Genomic DNA, 18,760 nt, shown 5'->3' with positions numbered 1-18,760 from the left:
AGCTCTGGGGGTATCGCACTCGATACTTGATAATCTCGGGCAACCGTAGTCTTCGGCGTTGATAACTTCGCACCCTAAGAACCTTGATAGGGTTTCGGCCTTCTTCGCTCCTTTCGTCACGTATGACGATGCTCTAGCTCGAATATAGTCGGCGGCCTCCTGTGTCGTCTCGTATGGGTAGTCTCCCTCCTCGAATGCTAGATCGCAAGTGTTCCTTGAGAGCCACCTGCATTGCCTTTTATCCTTGACGGATAACTCTGAGAACTTGCACGGGGATTGGAAGATCCAGACTTCGTGGACGTCGGTCTCCTTCACGTACATCGTCAGCTCCTTGATTATCCATTGCCCCTTAATCCGGAAAAGATTCGCTTCAAGGATGGCCGTCATTTCGGTATGAACAGTGCTGCTTGTTGACCTGGAAGTATACCTGTTCTTAGACGGTGGTTATCTAGGGTGTTAGCCTTAAGGTCCACAAATAGATAGCCGTAAGGTTCCAAAGTCGCCTGTCTAAAGGAGTCTACCACGTGTTTACTATTTCCCGGCGAAATTTGTTTCGCAAGATGGATAATGGCAGACTGATCACGTGGTGTTTTAAATATAACCAAGTAATGGGCGTTTAAGTTTAAGGTACGAATTTCCTTCCCGGTATAATAAAGATTCTGCATTAAAATTAAAACTGAGGTGTTCCTATGGTGCGAACCCCTAATGAAAAGATTCGTCACGTCCTTATTATTCGCTATTTCACATAGTAAGTCGTCTAATATAACGAAGTTCCTCACACTAGCATCTAGGGTGCTAACATCTAATAAACCCTCGTGAAATTCTACATTCGGAGTATGGGATAGTATAGCACCGTATAGATTCGACTGATATTCCGTATAACACCAAATTATTCTTTCGGGGGGTGGGTGAAATACATATGTCCTTATGCTTAATTAATTCTCCTACGAAAACACTTTTCCCACAGCCGGTGACTCCAGCCACTAGTCCGGTAAAGGGGTGTTGCATACTTAAATCCATATCGATAAATGCGGGAGGAATTAACTACCGCAAACTTATATTTAAAGAAATTTATACTTACATTTTTCGGATCTGGATCGGTACTTCAAGGAAGGATGTAGAATGCCTTATCTTTAAACCGTCCTCGTCTTTTATACTTTAATGTCACGTGATTTTCTGGACATGTAAACATGGCGCTCTTTTTAGACCAATCATGTTCTTATAGTGAACATGGCGTTTAAGCCACGTGTATGACAAAGGTTATTTACCACGTTGCCGAATATGACGCTTAAGCCTAACATTGACGCCATGATTGATTTACTGACGCCATACACGTCGTGTACGTTTCACTGACGCCACAACAAGATTGGGGGAAAAATGTTTGATTCACTGGCGCCATAAGAAGAAAAATGATGTGGGTGCCCATTGACGCCATATTTGCAGGTGCCATCTGGCACTGACTGACGCCAGTGAGCCAGAAGCAACATTTTCTATCTACTACTGTTCAATCTTTTCATCTTTAACGATATTTATTTTGTTCAGAGTACATATTTCTTCACTTAGCTAACTAACAATTTTATCCAACTTGGAATCTTTAATCTCGAAGATATTATTTTGATCCTGGAAATTTTCTTTCAGCGTACTGAAAAACGCCTGACTTTCCTGGAGTTCAGTTCTTAACTCCAGGTTTTTTTGTTCCTTTTCAAACATTTCTTTTTCGTAAACCACAAATTTTTCTTTCAATTGTTCGTAATCTTTAAGTTGTTCCATAAGCCTATAAATTTCGTCATCGGCTTTTGACAATTTTATCAAAGCAGTATGTTTAGCTTCGATAAATTCGCGATTTTCAGGAGTTAACTGTTGCGTGCTCGAACACACTTGATCTTTTGTAACGGGACTTTTATCAATTGTAAAGGACACCTTAAATAAATCGGTACTTAGAAATCCATGTAACAGCTACTGAAAAGACTAATAACTTTTCCTTTAAATATTTACATGTTTTTCTGCTGGTTGAATAGCTATGGATTGAGCATTATTGGCAATACCTGCAATGGCCGTGCCTGACCTACTATTGAATTGATACGCTTGACCTTTGGGACAGGTGATGGAGATGGACTAAAGAATCTGAGCAAGGGTGATGAGCAACAGAATAGAGCGCCCGTATACGGTAATTCAAGATGGCGGCCACTCAAGTGGGAGGAGTCGGGTTTTCCCGATCTCCTCACTTTACCTGTCAATATTTGATTGATTGATTGTATATGCTTATAACAAAAGGAGGTTTTGTAGGAATAAAGACCATAATATAAAGTAAAAAACTATTTATTTTCTTTAAAAGTATAGGTTCTAATAAAAAATGACTTTTTTTCAATTTTCATTTTAAAATGCATTTGATTTATTCTAAAATAATTCCTTCTATCTTCGTAAGGAAGAAGATAAATTTTAATATTATTTTTAAATCTTACGTAAGTCATTAAGTTTTTCTTTGATATACAAAGCGTTAAGTTGTTTTCTAATGTAGAGTTCCAAAACTAATCTTTCGAGATCTTTAGTTTTGACTTTAAAGGTATGATAAGTTTCTTCCGTGTTTTCTTGAGGTTTTTCAAGCATTTTTTCTTCAGTCTTGACTTTTATATTTTTGGTGTACGTTTCTGTTTCATCAATGGTAAAGGGTATGTTTTTAGTAGGCCCACCTCTGATAAAATTACATTTAGGGAAATGTTTTAAATGTTCTTCGTAAGGATTATCGGTCGGTTTCCAGGCTAGCAAAATCCCGTTGCATTTGAAACATTGTACTAGATCATCGGTATGTAACGAATAAAACCCCGCTCTGCTTAAAGCTTTTTTATAGTTTTCATCTTGAGGCCAGGAGTAAAAAGAGTGATATCTTTGCAGCTCAGAGTTCATGATGCTGAATGAATATGAAGATAGGATTATCTGAGTTATATACCCCCTAAATTTACTATCCCCCCTTTTTACTTACCCCCTTCCTTAATATACGAAATAAAAGAAAACAGTATTAAAAAAAAGGTGACACATTTATTTTTTCAAAAATACAAAAGAGATTACAATGAGTATTTGTTAACAAAAGGATTAAGTTAATCTTTACGGGCGCACTTCAACATGTTTGTAACAATGACGTCATTTTTCAAGCAATCTCGTCCAAACTTTCGCATGAATGATTTGTGGCTCTTTCTTTTTGTTCTTTGTATTATATACATAATACAATATAGTCCGCATGTCGAACTTGACAAGTTTTGAAGTCTTCTTTTGTTAAAGGACCATTTTCTTGAATTTCTTTTAACAAATTATTTAATCGAGGGGAGAAAGTTCTCTAAAGCGAAGGAGTCAAAGTAATAACCCCTTCTGTTACCATCAAAGTAAACGGATACCCAGTGGGATCCGTCTTTATTGTGATTGTCGAAATTTATTATAATGGATGAAGGAAACTTGTCAATTTTTTCGGGTAGTAAATGACTTGGGTAAACACCTAGGAAATGTGGAGTGAATCGTAGAAATCGTGTTATCTGATCGGCGTTCATTATATCTCTTAACAAACGATTGACACGTTTCTATTTTATCTATTTGTAACAAAGCCTGGAATTCGGATAGTACGATGCAGCTTAGTGTAGTGGGAGTGGGTTTTTCAAAACCCAATTCTAATCTTAACTGTCCCTGCTTCGTAGGACTCCAATGATCGGAATGACTAGCGCTACCGTCAGGTGTCAAGTCTAAACAGTATATGGCGTAGCCCGAGGCAAAGTCATACATAGAGATATTGTTCCCCTTGTCGTTGTAGTGACTGTTTGACCCCGAAAATAAAGTGTAATAGCTTCGGACAAATTGCTTTTTACTGTAGTGGGGTTTTAAGGCTTTGGATGGGTATTGTTCGGAATTGATGAATGCTGCTAGATGATTGACAAAATGATGCCCAAAGTCAAAGGGGTTACTATCTAAGGTTCCATTGTAAGAGGTGTGTTTTACAATAGCGATTGTAACCCGTGAAGGCTGGGTACCTAGGTAAATGTTTCCGATTGATGTGTTTAAGATATTTGGCGCAATTGTGAATATTTTAGTTTCCGTTCTAGTGTAACTATATTGGGCGGCTTTAATGATTAAAGCTTGTTCGTGAGCAAATTGAATTTTAGGAGCTAATTGAAGCTTTAAGACGTATAATACGGCTTCAACGATTACGGGTTTATGACCATTGCCTGACGCGTTAAGTTTACCCATAAGACAAAAACTAGCTTTGCTTCTATGAAATTTTAATTTCATAGAAACGCTGTGTTTATCAGGTATCGGGGGATATTGAACATATCTACGTAAAGGCTGGAATACATTTCAATTTCCTCGGATAATGCTGCGAGTTTCTGGCGTTTAACAAAACCCATATTTTCTGTAAGCGAATCCATGCTTCCGCCTGTATCCTTGTAAAACAAGGAGGCACCCAAATGGGATTCTTTAGCTGCCGGACCGTATGACGTCAGGGCCGAAAGCAAAGCAGTGTACGCGTAGTTACTAGCAGCGGGTGTTGTTGCGCAATCGCCCAACTCCAAATCGACACGCTCAAATTGACTATGCTGAAAATTATTTACGGGTCCAACTTCGTCAGTAGCTGTTAAAGCAGTTCCATCTTCATTTACAATTTTAGTTCTGGTGTACAGCATTGTTAAGGTTGTATCCACGTATTCGCTACCGCTAGACATTACTTCTAATTCAATAGGTTGGTCGCCTTTCAATGAGGTCAAAGGTTGATAAGGAACCCATTTGGAATTTTCGATGGATGTTTGAAGGGGAGGGGGAGCGAAAATATCGAAACCCGTGCTGCAAGCCTCAGTCATTTTTAGGGAGAGAAAATATCACGAAGCGAAGACTGCTTTGTTCGAAGCTGCACCTCAGTCTCGATGGCTTGCGCTTTTAACTGCGCAATATTTTCGACATTTTCGGCAACAATTGGTCTTAAAGAATGAATTTCGTCCCTAAATTTGGCTTCTTCATTCTAAACGCTTTCAGTAAGGCAATCTGAAGTTTTTTTCAACGAATGATAAGTATTGAACCAAGACGTTTTTTCTTGAACTTCCTGTTCCAATTGAATTTTGTACTGTTCAATCTTTTCATCTTTAACGATATTTATTTTGTTCAGAGTACATATTTCTTCACTTAGCTAACTAACAATTTTATCCAACTTGGAATCTTTAATCTCGAAGATATTATTTTATATAATTATAGTAAACTACAATTATGTTTTTGTTACGAAAGCAATAAAAAAATCAGACCTAATTAGCCTTCATTTTAATTCCAATTAAAAAAACTATGGTTTTAAGCGCTTAAAGCGGGTGTTTTTTTGCTTAAGTCCCCCTAACGATGTGAATCACGACAAAAACGCCGCAACTCCTGGTAAGTCCAACATAAAAATTTAGGAGTAAATTGCGTGTCTCTATCAGTGGTAAAACAACGTAACTTCAATACCCAAAACAACGTAAACCAAAGTATGTGTTTATAATGATTAAAATCAATACTTAAATTTAATTGATCTTAATGAAACTAAGGGAAGGCGCTACATTGATTACTGTTATCTTTCATTTAAGATGGTTCCCAAACGTAACGAATTAATAGTTTTTTTTTATTATACCTGCTGACATAATCTTCTTTTTTATATAATTCCGATGTTTTGTCTAAGGAAGAAAATTGTATCTTTCGCGAAATGTCGGATTCATTTTATGGATTCTAAAACCACCCTTAGCAACTTTATTCTTTTAAGAATTAACTATTAGATGGATCTTTTTGAAATTTTATCTACAAAATAAGGGTCCGAATTTTAGTTCACTGGCAAAATTTCAAAGCAGCAAACACAATACGAAAAAAGTTACGGCCAATAAAAAAAACCCTCCTTATGCATTAGAGGCAGTATCAAGTCTTATCTAAGAGAGCGACCGCTCTCCTAGAATATTTTATCGCATATTAAAACTAAGAATAAAATAGCGTCATATATTAAAACTATAAATAAAATAGCGTCATATATTAAAACTATAAATAAAATAGCGTCATATATTAAAACTATAAATAAAATAGCGTCACATATTAAAAATATAAATAAAATAGCGTCACATATTAAAAATATAAATAATATATCGTCACATATTAAAAATATAAATAAAATAGTGTATTATTTTAAAAATAGGACTAAAATAGTGTATTATTTTAAAAAATAGGACTAAAATAGTATCACATTTTAAAAATATAAATAAAATAGTGTATTAATTTAAAAATAGGACTAAAATAGTATCATATTTTAAAAATATAAATTAAATAGTGTAACAATTTAAAAAAGCAAATAAAATAGTGTAACATTTTAAAAAAGCAAATAAAATAGTGTAACATTTTAAAAAAGCAAATAAAATAGTGTAACATTTAAAAAAAGCAAATAAAATAGTGTAACATTTTAAAAAAGCAAATAAAAAAGTGTAACATTTTAAAAAAGCAAATAAAATAGTGTAACATTTTAAAAAAGCAAATAAAAAAGTGTAACATTTTAAAAAAGCAAATAAAATAGTGCCACATTTTAAAAATATAAATAAAATATGGCGGAACGGAATTCATCTTCCGTGAATTGAGCTACTTCTGGTCCAGCTTCACTATGATTAATCAATGGAGCAGAAGCTCCAAAAAACAAATCGGGGCTGGAAGTACCGGATAAGGTTTCGTGAATTAAGTTGTGGGAGGATCAACCTGGCAATGAATCAACGGTAAGACTAGGGGTGGATTTTCTAAAAGTACGTCGATTTACTTTAGCAGCTCCGACCTATTATGTAACATAACACTAGATTAAATAAAACATACTAGATTAAATAAAACATATAAAGCGAGGCAAATGCTTCCCTATTTAGAAGTATAGAATAATCACACCTTAGGAAAACGTCGAAGAAGCCTTTCATGTCCAGTTAAAGAAACTTCAGGGGTCATAATGTGGGTCATAAATCTGATAGTTTTATTCATAAATTCTTAAGAAATATGAAGTTAAATGACTAATATGGTTCTCTATAACGTCAGTAACAGTCCCGTTATCCTACCATCCCTGGGAGTTGGAGATAACCATGGAAACGGGCACTCAAGATAGGCTAAAGCTAGATCTAAGGCGCCGCCACAAGGGAAAAAGCCTTGACGCAATGAAGTCAACCTTATGTCAAAACTGTACACACAACCCTAACACAGAAAAAAAGGGGAAATTCATATTCTTCTCGGAAGAAAAGCAGTTCGCGTGTTTAATAACAATACACAAGGCCATTTTATTATAGATTATATATTCGTATAAATCCATTATATTGGCCTGAAATAACTATTCTATTGTTTTCGTTCAGTAGAGATTCAGCCAAGCTTGAAATCCTATAACTTATTAAAGTCGAGAAAAACAAGTTAAATATTTTATTTCATAGAGGAAGGTAGCAATTATCTGACTTTTATTATATCAAAGGCCAATATAATGAACAGAAAGAAAGGCACTAGGTAACTGGGACGAATGAACACTTCCGTAGTGGCCAGTATGACAGCACATTAGAATATATTTAGTTCGTAGTGATAATAAACTGTCTTACTTTCTGTTACTTCCATTTGTTTTTACCATGGGTAAAGAATGCGCGTGACGAAATTTTGTTTTCACGCTGTAGGATAAGCAACTCCCTATCTCCGACGGCAGCTTATTATTCGATCTATACTCTGTCCCAGCTTCGGTTGTCAGCACTCACAAACCAAGGTCTCTATGTCACGTAGTTTTGTGCGTGCTGACAACAGACGAAAGCAATATGGAAGTTAAGGATTTCAAATCTCCCGATTCACTTCGAAATTCTTTAGTTTCTTGTCAGCACGCGTAAAGCTATGTTACACAGAGATCTAGGTTTGCGCGTTCTGACAATCTAAGCTGGAGCAGAGTATATATCGAATATACTGCCGTCAAACATAAGGAGTTGCCTATTCTATAGCGTGAAAACAAATTTTCTCACGCTCATCCAAAAATTAGTATTTTTGAAGAAAATTTACATAGCGATCGGTCAGGACCTTTTACTTAGTCACTACAAAAAAACGACCCATTTCACACTCTCTCAAAAGAAATATTCCGTCAAATTTTAAAAATACTAGCTATTCAAAATAAATACTTGATAGAGTAACATAAAAGACCCAATTTTCAATATATCGACGGTTTTTCAAATAAATCTTTGGCAGCAGTAAATAGAATTTGATTTCTAGCCAAAGCGCACATTTGCCAGGGAAAAATCAACCACCAGAACCTTAACACAAACTCTCTCAAAGTGAAAGTTCAAAAGAAAACTGTCTAATACCGAAACACCCATATAAATAACGTAATAATATAAATATTGTAAGGGCAAGTTTTCTTACTTTTATATTATTGCCAGTGTTACTCATAGTTTTAAGTACTATTTAACAAAACTAGGTCTAACAATAAGGTAGGCGGTTGGAACACCCAATGGATAAGGTCCTACTTATAAATAAAAAGGGGGATTATTTAACCTTTTTCAACATGTAATGTAAATGAATTTCACGCCTAATAAAAGATTCGCACTATTGTTTTGGGTGTGTACTTCTGTTGAAACAGTTTTTTCATTCCAATATCTTTATTAGAGTAAAAAACTAGTTTTGCTCATGTTTTTTCATTAGCCGAGGGAGCGGTCTATATCTAACAAACCACGCAAAAAATGAATGTGAAAACTTATTCAAAGTAAAAGGAGAAGAAAATACCTAATGTTCAAAACATAAAATGGGGTCCTTGAGTTCTTATCTTTAATAAAAACTCTACATTGACATTTCTACTATAATGTAAGTTTGTTTTTAATATTTTTATATAAGGCTTTTGATTAGATTGATGGAGTTAAAAGAACTCATTAAAAACGCATGAGCATTCAAGTTAAAATCCCTTCTGGACCCAAACTAACTGAATAGCCTTTAAGCAGCCTAAAACCACATTAAAAAACCCGTGAAGAGCAACCAAAAATTTAAAACATTACTCCCATCAACTTGAGTTTTCCCAACACAATAAGTTTCAATAGGGTCTCAACTGCCAGAGTCTAGATTTTCACCATAATCTTCAAAAGGTGTAGCGACGGACACGAAATTTTCTTTTTCACTGTCGAAGTAACACCCTCATCTTCTTCCAAGTTCCTTCGTCTTTCAATACCTTCCCCACTTTCATTGTGATGGGTAAGGGCGAAGCGTTTTGGCATGGCGAAATAGAGTTCAACATTTCCGAATCAGCGGTGGTGGTACTCTCAAAGTTGGTCTTTGCAATGATATTTTGGTTATTTTAAACATAGGGATGAGAGCCCAAATTGCATTCGGTTTCAAATGGGTTGATATCTTCGTCAAATTCCATTTTGGGTTTGTCTCCGGAGATTAAACTGAATGGAAAGAACAGGAACTCACGGAAGAACGCGATATTAAACGAACTATAACTAACAGTGATGGAATATCCCCGCCAGACAGACCGTTACTGTTGTGAAATTTTGAATTTACACAAGGAAAGACCAGAACTTCAAGAAGCCAATCAAATTCGAGTAGGATTCCATAAAAATCCTAACATGTTAAGCCTAATTTTAAGCGATGCACAGTTAACCCTAATTTTAAGCGATGCACAAATAACCCTATCATGTTAAGCCTAATTTTAAGCGATGCACAGTTAACCCTATCATGTTAAGCCTAATTTTAAGCGATGCACAGTTAACCCTAACATGTTAAGCCTAATTTTAAGCGATGCACAGTTAACCCTAACAGGTTAAGCCTAATTTTAAGCGATGCACAGTTAACCCTAACATGTTAAGCCTAATTTTAAGCGATGCACAGTTAACCCTAACATGTTAAGCCTAATTTTAAGCGATGCACAGTTAACCCTAACATGTTAAGCCTAATTTTAAGCGATGCACAGTTAACCCTAACATGTTAAGCCTAATTTTAAGCGATGCACAGTTAACCCTAAGTTTTTAAGAAGGTCTATTTTCAACCAAAAACTAATTTTTACCTTCCACTCGACGAAAAAATATTTTCACCTATTCGTCAATCAATCCTGTATCGCGTTTTTGCATAAGTAAATAAACCGTTGTAAGTATACTTATACAGAAATTAGTACTGGAAGACCAATAAATCAAGCCCATGTTCTACAATGCCCTATATACCATTTGTTACTCAAACTTCAAAGACACCACTAATCTAAGACATCGAGTTTTTTTTACATTGGGAATTTCAATTTAACTCTTAAGGACGTCTAGGAAAGGTCAGATACTTTTATACTTAACATCTATAAAACTATTCGTTATAATTTGAAAATATTCAAGGTGTATTTTTTTTCAAATATTCATGATGTATTTTTTCTCTATATATTCATGAAGCATTTCTTTTAATATTCAAGATGGATTTTTCTAAATATTCATGACAGATTTTTTCTTAGTTATCATGATTGATTTTTCTAAATTTTCATGATTAAATTCTTGAAAATATTCCTTATGAGATTCTTAAAAATGTTTATGATCACATTTTCAAAAATATTCATGATTAAACTTTTCCAAATATTCATGATAAAATTCCTGAATATTTTCATTAGTGCATAAACGTAAATCATAACATCATCTCCAACGTTTCCGGATGTCGGCAGCCACTTGTTTACCGTGATTATACACGTTGTCAAGGGTTAAAGGGTCTGATCAATGGCGGATGAATTAAGTGATTGCCATGCTGCAAGCTTAAAAAACAAGGCAGCCCACCTCCTCGGAAACAAAATACAAAAGGTATTTTTTTCTCGTTTTTATGAAGCCCAGCCCCTTTTATTATGATGTTGATGACTGTTTAAATTCCAGTGAAATACTTACATAGTTTTTTATATTCACATTAAAAATCCATTTCATTCAGTATTTGAAGACTACTTTTTTAAATACAACGTTCTCTAATTAACCTTAGATTTCACAAAAAAGCATATGGCATTCTAAAATTTAAAGAGATAGTTGTCTAATTTCAAAATGGTGGAAAAATTAAACTTCCAGACAAAAGGCGAAGTATTCGAATATCAATATTTTCATGTCATTAGAACAAGTGAATAGTCTTTTTAATTTATATAATATAATAATTCAAACCATTATCTTCGGAGATTACCATCCATTTCACAATGAGGTTTAATATTCGCATCCTTCTTCAAGAATTTGTCGTTGTTACATTCATCTCTAATTCATGTCATCGTGAATCTTCATTCCCGATTCTCCGCTACATTTCCATGGTAGACATGTCACCTATTTTGCAAACTGGAGTTCTGCCATGATATTCATTCTCCAAGCACTCAAAACATTTCCTAACAAAATCCAACCAAACATTTTTATACCGAAAAGACACCCAAACATTATTTAACGACAAGACACAAAACCATTAATCATCGAAAAGCCACCCACACGGAAGCTCCACAAAATATTTTTTCTTTAAGAGCTTAAAACATTTACTACAGAAAAGCCACAGAAGAATTCAACCCAAAACGCAAACTTCGCGCATTATGGAATATTTGCAAAATTTTTAATGTCGAAAATCCTTCCACTTTAGCAATCACAACTTGCTTATTATTCCAAATTCACTTACTTAACACTACCCTGCACACAAATCCAAAATTTCTACTTTCCAAAGCGCCTTCCAAAAATATTATTTCTAAGTTGGAACCCTATTGTCCTTTTAAAATCGAGACCCTACTGTCAATTAACTAATAAATCGCCACAATACTGAACGTAATTCTTGAAATCTCATTTCTATAATTTCAGAGTAAAACTATGCTATGGCTTGCACATCTTGTTTTTCTGATCGTAATGTTTTACAACTGAGCTAAGTTGATATAGATAAAATTAATAATCGTTAGGCTTATTTGCTATTGTTTTGAACGTCACGTTTTTTGTCATAACTTTTGATTTTCTGAACAGATTGAAAATTTGAAAACAGTTTTGAATTCTACGTGACAAGGCGCGTGCAACGATAGCATTGTTGATCCATTTGATGCATTATTTCGTGACGTCATTATCGGGGGGCTTTACTATTTGCTCTATGGCTAACGCCCTATTAGTGCCACCGTGTCATTTTTAATTTTAAAATAATTTCGCGACATCAACCTATCTAGAAAGTCCTATTGTGTTACTCTAGCACAAATAGAACCAAACTGGCAGCCAAATGAAAATGTCCAGAAACTTTTGTCCGGGACTGTACACTCATCACTCGTAAGTACGTGGTTTAGGAAATTTCCATCAACTTCAATTTGGTCCAATACCCACCGGCAAAACTCTACGCGTGGTTCGAAGTCTTGGGGTTTAAGATGTTGGTGAAGATGAATTTTGTAGGGGTGAAATCCTTCACCACGAAGAATTTTTAAGTCCGTTGTATGAGAACAATTTAATTCCGCTCCGATTGCCCGTGAACTGGTGTGGGGATACGCCTTACTACTTCGTTTCGTCTTCCCGCCCTGTCTCCACCTCCTTGTACAACTGGCGTATGATGTTGATGTCGCACTGGTGCATTACGTCGAATCACCGTGCCTCTTTCAAGAAATCGGGTTATTGCGTTTAAAATTACTTGATGCCCCGGATGTGGTCGGTTCGGAAACGTTTCTGCAAACGTCCCAGCTAACCTTGCGTTTCTCTGACACTCTCCGTAAATGAAAAACATTTCAAGGTAATCCTCAAAACTGTACAAATCAATTTCAGACATGTTTTACCAGATGTAAGCTAGAAAACGGACTGCTTTCTTCTATTAGAAACATTTTACCTTTGTTTCGCAGTCTACGTCATGCACAACAAATTTCTTATTTTTGAAACAATAAAAAACCAAGACAGTAAATGCGAAACAAAGGCTACCTGAGTCCGTTTTCTCTCAAATGAATTCCTCAAATAAATCCCAAAATAGTAAGAAAACTTAGAGGGAGAGAGGGTAAGAGGGGGAGAGAGGGGAAAAAGAGGGAGGGAGAGATGAAGGGAGGGAGAGGGAGAGAGAGAAGTAGGGAGAAATAGAGGGAGATACAGGGGGACTGAGAAAGGGAGAGAGGGAAATAGAGGAGACAGAAAGGGTGAGATGAGGGAGAATGAGAGAGAGAGGGGGAGAAAGGGTGAGATGAGGGAGAATGAGAGGGAGAGAGGGAAATAGAGGAGACAGAAAGGGTGAGATGAGGGAGAATGAGAGGGAGAGAGGGAAATAGAGGAGACAGAAAGGGTGAGATGAGGGAGAATGAGAGAGAGAGGGGGAGAAAGGGTGAGATGAGGGAGAATGAGAGGGAGAGAGGGGGAGAAAGGGAGAGAGAAAGGGAGAGGGAGAAAGGGAGAGGGAGAGAGAAAGAGTGGGAGAGAGAGAGGGGGGGAGAGGAAGAGATAAAATTGCAATATATCATTACTTAACCATTAGATCTATATTTATAACACTTGCCTATATTGTTTTTTAAACAGAATAACCGATCTTCGAAGAATAATAATTTTATTTAGAACTTTGGAAATATTTGGAATAACCAATTATTTCATGAAAATACTTTGTTAAAGCAAACATTACCGAATTTTTCAAATCATTACCTAATTTTATCATAACACACCAAATCCAACTAGCCATCTGATACCCTACAATTTCGTAAGTAGAAGCAGGCGATTAGAGGACATTATTATAAATAGTAAAACAATTTTGTTTAAAAAAGTCGTAATTTTTCATTTATTCATATAATAATTAAATTTGTTTTTTTAAAATCAAAGTAGTCTAGTTCATTGACAATTAAAACGTTAAAAAGGTAATAAATAGGAATAAGTTAAATGCCAAATTAATTGGGCAAAAAGATTCATTAAAATCATAAATAAGATGTATTAAAATGATAAAATTTACATTCAGATAATTTTGAAATTAGTTTCTTTAAATAAATGTCGTCAAATTCATCACAATAATTAGAAAAAAAACAACAAAAATATTTGATTGAAAAGTAAAAATTTAGATTGTTTTTAATTTTTGTTTTTGTCGCTGCTATCCGTTCCAAATACTGGATCTTCTTCCGGTTCATCTACTATCATCCAGTGTGAAACTTCCTCTGGATTTTCAAATCGAGCGTTGTAGTCGAAGGTAATTTCCTTTACTTCTGGTATCTTTTGGTCAGCGAAAAAAATTATTCGAAGACGTCCATCTACAACGCGATTTTTGGGAATGGCTGTGAAGTCCTTCCTCCAGTGATTTATAAATCTTCCAATATGGTAACCATGTGTAGCATCGAAGGTCATAGATTTCCCTTCGTGTTTGACGTCAAAAAAGTAACACGGTCCCTTTGTTTTTAAATACTTCTCTGCTACCAAAGATTTTTCTACAAGGTCTCCCCCGTATTCGCATAAAAATTCTCCTGTGAGGATTAAATTAGTAAATTTAAGAAATTGTATATGAAGATGTAATGTTGGTAGATTTTTTCAATTATTATTGATAATTATCATAAGTAATATTACACATTTTAAGGAAATATTGAGTTTTTGAAGGTTATATTAGCTGATTTTTAAGTGGTAATTTTTTAAAATAAAAAGCTTACCTTTTTCAATATCTCTCGTGGCGAAAGCACCTTTTCCTATATCACTGTTTTCAATTTCTTTGACCCGAACAGAATACGTAACTTCGTTTCATATCTTTTCATCTAGCTCGCTTTCTCTTGCATTCTTTGAAAGTCGAGCTGGAACCCTCTGAAAATACAAATCACTTGTATTTTCGGGCGTAGTTAAACATATAAAGTACTAATACGAGCAGGTATTTGTATATTATTCAATTCTTGAGACACATCATGCAACAAATATTAAAATAAATGCTTACTCCTTCTTTCCAGAAATTTTGAACTTTCGCTAGCATATCTTTTTTTTTCAGGAGAGGGCTTCCAAATTTTTTTCTATAGATATCCAGTTTGGTTCTCTTTTTAGAAATCGTAGTCTGAATGAAATATTGTTATTAGTATATCATAATTCATTAATATAATTTATAGTATTCTTACTGTTGGCCAATTTCCAGCGCTCTTTCATTGTCCTGTCGTTGATACCAAAGATCTCGAATATTTTTGAACTTTTTCTCATTCAAATTCCAGTCCATATTTTCTTTAATAAGGCGTTGGAAGTCACTTTTAATAGGAAATTTTGCGCGTGGTGTCGGAAGAACCAGATCATTCAAAATGATCTTCAACTTCTTATAACGCGTATTTTCATCTGTTGGATAATTGAAACATAATTATAATGTCTGTGAAATAATATCTTAATAAAATGAAATACCTCATCTAAATATTTTAATGCTTGACAATTAATTTAAATTATATTACCTTCGGGGGTCGAATTTAGATTCAAACTGGACATTCTTGGTGGGCTTATCTAACTTGGTGGGCTAGTCTCACTTGGTGGAAAATCCTTTGGCTTTGACGAGCTGGTGCTAGCGCCATCATTTACATTCGATTTTGTTAATATAAAAATTGAGCAAAAAATGAAATAATATAACATTATTTTTCAAAATACCTTGCTGAACACTACGCAGTTTATTGACTCTTGCGGAAATCTGCTCCACATTAATGACCCTGTAGTGCTTGGCTGCAGTGCTTTCCGAATGGGCCATCACCCCGGACACCATCTCTCGTTCAGTAGCGTCTTTACGCGTCATAGCCGTTTGAATAGCCTTTCTCCACTGAGTGGCTGTTGTTTTTGGTAGATTTGATTGTTCTTCAAATCTACAATATAAGATAGCGTAATTAGCGGTTAGTATAGTACGCTCAAAATAGAACAAGAGATACAATATCCATATTAAGTCTGTCGTAATGTCTAAATCAAAATATTTAATGTTTTATATTATTACCTTGATATCTCGTTGGCGGCGTTAATGGGGTTGCCTCTTGTGTTAACAAAGAAATTTTGGCACGATCCGCAAAACGACATTTGTTGTCTGCACTTTAGGTACCTATAATTTTAATTGTTTTATAATTTCCAATTTCACCGCTTGATGGAGAGAGACTGGTGCATCGAATTGGAACCACAACATTCGACGGCTGAGAATGAAGTACACGTACTCGGGTTCAAGGACATTGAAGCGAAGTTCCGATTGTGGGCGGCAATGCTTGGAGTCGCTTCCAGTGGCGGCGCCAGGGGTAGGCGACACAGGCTATAGCCTACTTTTCGTTTCAATTTGGGGGCCCATAATTGCCGTTAGGGGCCCAGCGACGCCCTGAATTCAATGTAGTATATTTTGGCCCCACTTTCGTTGATAATGGAAATTATTAAATCCCATTGTTTCTACTGCCAAAAAGGATGTGAAAAATTTCACGTTAAAATAAACATGTCTAAGGGATCGTAAATAAACTACGTCACACTCTTATTGGGGGGAGGGGGTTTCGAAATTTGTGACGGTCCGTGACAAATGGGGGGTGGTGTCAGATTTAACATTCATTTTGATACGAAGTCAGAAGGAGGCCTGTTGTGTAGTTGAATGTAATTAAATGCGAGTGAGATTAACACTTAACCAACTCCATGCATTGCATTTAGCTATTTTGACGCCAAAGGATTTTAACAATAAGTGTCCCGAGTACATAAAGACTATGTTTCATAATCCAAATTCTTCTATTCCGTAAAAAGCAGGGGAATAAAATTATGGAACTCTATCCCACACGACATAAAAAGAATTAATTCAATATCTGTTTTTAAAACAAAGATCCTGGAATATGTCAAAGATATTGTTTAATTTTAATTAACATTTTTAACTTGAACCGGACTCCTACGTAAACCAGTTTTAAACTGATAGGGATATCCATGTAATAAAGTAATTGTTATTATTACTATTATTATTATAAAACCGGCGGCTCTCGAGAAAAAAAACCGCAATAAATATGACGCTAGAAAATATTGATGATCTATAAAGTAATGGCATCTGCATGCCTTGGCTATGTTACGCTCTATGAGAAATTAACATGGAGTGCCACTACTCTATTGGTCGAGAGAAATAACGTAACTACTTGACTAACTGGCCAAGCCCTTTTTAGGAGAAAAGCGAAAGCAAATATCTACCCATGTAGGATATCAGCTTTTCGATTATTTCACGCGAATCTGATTGAAAAGCGCCCAAAAAAGCGCGGTTAAAAACGGGTTCTTATTTCGCTTTAGTGTTTTGCTTCAGTTTTTGAAGCAAAAGCTTCTTGAAAAGCTTGATGGAAATCGGCCTTAAGGACTGCTAAATATAGAGTACGCGTAGTTTCAGCTTAAACTCTCCAATGTAACTGTTTATTCGCCACTAGCATTAGCTAGGATGAGTCGGATCCCCTTTCGGATTGAAATGGTTTCGTTTCTTTCGCACATTTTTGAAATCTGAATATCATGATCGATTAGACCAGAAGTGAGATGAGACCAGACGTACTGAGCTAACCAAATTCTTCACTCGGCGAAAGTGAATATTCTTGATGACACACCAACGGTTGGCCCTCTGGTAGCGGTTTCTGAATTTTCCCTCCGAAACGTGAAACGCTCGTGGCGGTAGACGGCCGAACTAGACTCAAGCAGCCGCGTCCGTGTTCTGCCGCTTTAGGTTTAAGGGAAGGGCGTAGGAAATGTTTTTGGAACTCGACCAATTTTTTTCTCTCTAGTTTTAGCGCGTGGGAAGCGGCATAAAATCCACAAATTTGTTCATTAGTGCCAGGATCTACTATCAATGCTAGAGCCCTTCACTTCTAGTCTCATCTCACTTCTATTAGACTAAGGTTTTTGACCATCAATGTCGAAACCTATAAAGTGTGCCCCTTTAACTAAGCTTCATGGAAAATGTTTTGAAGCTTACAAAAAAAAGCACAACCAGACATTAAAGTTCTGAAGCTAAATCAGAGGCTAAGTAGAAGAGAACTTTTGAATTTCAAGCCGACCAAAATATTTCTGAAGGGAACGTCATATCACCAAAAATAAATAGGATAGAAAGTGAAGGACTATAGAAAACGTAGGCGACGTGTTATTCTCGTTGCCTCTGAGCCACGGAGAAATATATTTCCTGCCCCCCGCGGTATTCTGGGGGACTCGCGTATGAATACTGGCACCGAGCGACAAGCCCCGACCAAATTGCATGTAACGGATACGAATGCGCAGTGTAAATATAGTTCACGCGGCGTAAAGTCGTAAGCTAGCCGCCCGCTAGCCTCTTAAGCCCGGGACGGGAGTCGGGAGACGGTTTTTTAAGTTTTGTGTTAGGGTAGTTTAGAAAAACAATAAAATGTCCATACAAGGCCAAGGGTTAAGCGTTTCGTCAATTATTGACAAGTATGAAAACGACACTTTCTTCACAACAGACAGATCTGGAAAAAGGAATGATATAATTCAATATATAGTTAAAAATGAAAAACTGGATCCTATTTTAAAGGCTATGTGGGAACAATTTCACGTTTTGAAGGATCAATTTCAAGACTCTAAACGCGAAGATTCAGGAAACTATTCGGGCTTCCAGTACTCTTTTTACCAATGGATTACTGAATTAGAAGATAACGAGTCGTTTTCGTATCTTCATACCTTGCCTGCCGACCATGGAGAGCATCCCAGAGATCCTCGAACGCTGAACTATTTTGCAGAAAGATAACGTCATAAAGGAGAGCGCTGATTGGTCGGCCAAAAGCGCCAGAGAGAAAACGAGAATTTGCTTCGTAAATATCATAACACACGCTGCGGAAGGCTTTCTCTCCCTAGAGTCCCTCACTTTTATCCTATTTATTTTTGATATCACTGAAGAAAAAAGGGTCTCT

The sequence above is a fragment of the Phalangium opilio genome, unplaced genomic scaffold, assembly GCF_054372755.1.
Source record: "Phalangium opilio isolate 3A_F unplaced genomic scaffold, DU_Popi_V2 ptg000204l_1, whole genome shotgun sequence".
NCBI lineage: Eukaryota > Metazoa > Arthropoda > Arachnida > Opiliones > Phalangiidae > Phalangium > Phalangium opilio.
This window is presented reverse-complemented; position numbering follows the sequence as displayed.